Here is a 3,300-nt window from a genome sequence, read left to right on the forward strand (position 1 = left end):
CATGCCTTTTTCTAAATGCTGTAGTTGACACTAAATTGTACTCATGGACACATTCCAAGTACATTAGTGAATGAAATCTATACAGGAAAGAATAATCTTACAGGTTTATACTGGGTGTCAAGAAGAGGAAATGATGATGGATCGGAAAGTGTATTAATCATTTGATTAATGGAAAGTTATTCTACTTGATCAAGACGTGCTGTATAAATAAGCACGGACGTCTATAGTCTACTAGATGTGATGTGTTGCATGTAGTTTAAAATATTGGGAATTGTGAATTTTGCTCAGCAAGACTTTTTTTAGAGTGAAAACATGTCTAGTCTAGACCAGTTGGTATCAGATCAATCAAAAAACTACAGAGTGTTCAGACAACATGACTCACAAACTTTCATTACTCCTAAACCTCATGAACTATTCAAATTTCAGTAGGTGCATAAGAGCATGACACCACAACTGCATGGCCACTTTTACAATTAGGGAAGATGGTTTCAGAGATATATGACACATTTCCAGAGTAGCTGGTAGGTTTTGATACTTTTTAGGCAGCCAATGCCAGACCCTCCTCCACAATGATGCAAACAAGGGTCTAGTTAGTCCTCACAGCATTCCTGGATGGGAGAAAAACGTGCTCAGATTTTTGGGCAATTCCTAAAACCAACCATGGGCAGTGCAAAGCGTCGTATGAAGGTGGTTTTGGTCGTGCAACAGAAAACTCAGATTGAACAGATAGTCTAGCGAGCTGTCTGGAAGTGAAAAGTAACACACTTCCCGCAGAATTTCCAGTGGCACCGAAGCAAACCCAGAAGTGGAGTGTCGTGGATTTAAACTAAACATTTTAAAAATCTGAAAATAACAGCCCAGTGTGTAGTGTGTAGGAAGAGCACATGTTCAAAGACAGTTGCTAGAAATGGTGTCAATCCCAAGCTAATTTATTCATGACATGTCTATTGAGCCAGAGCACAATAAGTGACATAAAACCTGGGGCCAGTCTAAGGACTGAAGTATAGTAAACAGTCTCCACTCGCAAAATGAGCATAATTTCTTAATTTTTTGTAATTTTTTCTAATGTGTTATGCAGACAGGCAGCAGCTCTAAGAGTAATTGTAAACATGCACACAAGACATAATCCATATTTTCCAATCAACCGTGGCAGACTGAGTAATCAGTGTGTGTGTGTGTGTGTGTGTGTGTGTGTGTGTGTGTGTGTGTGTGTGGTGTGTGTGGGTGTGTGTGGGTGTAAATCCAGTATACTTCCGACAGCTTGTGGGGCCAAAATGCTGGACCCACAAGTTTAAAGGCTATTTGAGGGTTAAACTTGGTTTTAGGGTTAGGTTAGGTTAGGTAATGGTTAGTGTGAGGTAAGGGTTAAGGTTAGGCATTTAGTTGTGATGGTTAAGGTTGGGGTAAGGGGCTAGGGAATGCATCCTGTCAATGATGGGTCCCCACAAAGATAGTGCCCACAAACGTGTGTGTGTTGTGTGTGTGTGGTGTGTGTGTGTGCGCGCGCTGTGTGTGTGTGTGTGTGTGTGTGTGTGTGTGTGTGTGTGTGCGTAACCACATTGCATTTCTCTTCCTACAGCCTGCATGATCACTGAAATAGCTAACAGAGAGGCAATTGACAACCAAAATGTAAAAATAGGATGCTCTATGTAACTATTTATCATCTTTTTCCAATTAAACATAAAAAATGATGGAGGTGTGAAATAATTGTTAGCTGCCATGCACATACTTTATCCAAACATTTACTTTCATAAAGAACATTGCCAAGCAGGATAACTCATTTATCATAACATTTCCACAGTTCCACAACTGCATTCACTCCCACACAGAGAGCACAACCAGCCCAAATGACATGTTTTAACAGATCTGTTTTCTTTTATGTTTTCAGGGTCATATTTAGTGAGAAGATAAAATATAATTTGTGGGTCAAAGACTGTGAGCTGTGAGGGATTCAAAGCCCACACTAAAGTAGAGTACACTGTATTTTGGTGATCCACGTGGACAGTACACTGCTGTCTTTGGACCAGATTTCTCAACAAACTAGTGTCTTTGTGAGGTTTAAAAGAACACATCATAAAATAATATATTTTCACAAAGTTATTTCCCACACAGCTTACTGCTTTCTTTATATCAATTTTATGTAGAAGAAAATGGTGTTTACTGGGACTTAATTCACACATTCTTATTTTGCCTCAAAAGTGGTTGAACTCTACTTTTTAATAAAAGTGGATAACTGAAAACACAACACACACACACACAGTGTACAGACACGTATCAGTACCTCTGTCAGTGGCGCTCTTGCGTCCAGGTGTACAGCAGCGCTGGGTGACCGTGTTGTATCTCCATCCCCATCAATCCTTCAGCATCCAAGGAACCAGGGAGAAAACAGCAAACACAAAGACTGAGCGTCTGTCCACCACAGAGACACAAAGACAGACGTAACTACTGTCAAGATGGAGGAAAACACTACACTCTGTCCATCTCTTTAAGCCAAAATCTGTTTTATTCTTCCTCACTCTCTCTATCCCTTTCTCTCTCTCTTTCCCTCTCTCTGCTCTCGCTGTTTTGCGGTCCGTACACTCTCTCTCTCTCACACACACTGATTCTCCATCTGTCACCGCCCCCTTCTCCTTCACTCCTCCCACCTCATGCATTATTAATGAGCCTCAGACACACACATGCTCCACTGCTGTCAAACACACTCACACGCACGCACGTTACAAGCTGGGTGTCCCACACACACATGCAAGTCAAATACCCCGGGCTACATTTGGACAAACACTGTTATGTCTGTATGAGATCACAGAGGCATGTTTCTGCTCCTTTGATTTTAATGGTAAAATTAACAAAACAAGGATTAAAATGTCTGTAATCAAAATAACATAAATCCACAAAAATGATTCAGCAACAGGTTTCGACCAATCAGAGCTTGGCAGGCAGGATTGCAAACGGGGACATAAAGTATTTTACAAATGTATTAAATAGAAAAAAAGCTCAGTTCCACACTGACCACATGTAAAACAGTTGGAACTGTTCAAATGCCAACTTGCATAATTTCCTAGTAGTACAAAATGTGTAGTATAGGTGTAGTATAATGTAATGTTCCGTCAATCAACGGAAAACAGATCAGTGATCATCATCATCATGAATAATTATTTATTATAGCACCCATATTATGCTCATTTTCAGGTGTATTGTTTTTTGAGGTTGTACCAGAATAGGTTTACATGGTTTGTTTTGCCACTGAGAAAAAGCTAGCATGCTACGGTTAGCCACCTCGTCTCGGCTAGTGACGTAGAA

General features: G+C 40.3%; 1 protein-coding gene across 26 annotated transcripts in view; it reads right to left on the reverse strand.

Moving 5' to 3' along the window:
* The window catches only part of nfasca (neurofascin homolog (chicken) a), a 185,394-nt gene that overhangs the window by 109,988 nt on the left and 72,106 nt on the right, over nt 1–3,300 (reverse strand). For 12 of the 26 annotated variants that reach the window (XM_032513151.1, XM_032513150.1, XM_032513141.1 and 9 more), the window contains exon 1: nt 2,282–2,585. The gene's annotated coding sequence lies outside the window, so the exon portion shown is untranslated. Of the gene's footprint in view, nt 1–2,281; nt 2,587–3,300 lie in introns of those variants that run through there. The other 14 variants (XM_032513166.1, XM_032513165.1, XM_032513161.1 and 11 more) reach the window with 4 other exon arrangements.

This window comes from Etheostoma spectabile, chromosome 4, assembly GCF_008692095.1.
Source record: "Etheostoma spectabile isolate EspeVRDwgs_2016 chromosome 4, UIUC_Espe_1.0, whole genome shotgun sequence".
Classification (NCBI taxonomy): Eukaryota; Metazoa; Chordata; class Actinopteri; order Perciformes; family Percidae; genus Etheostoma; species Etheostoma spectabile.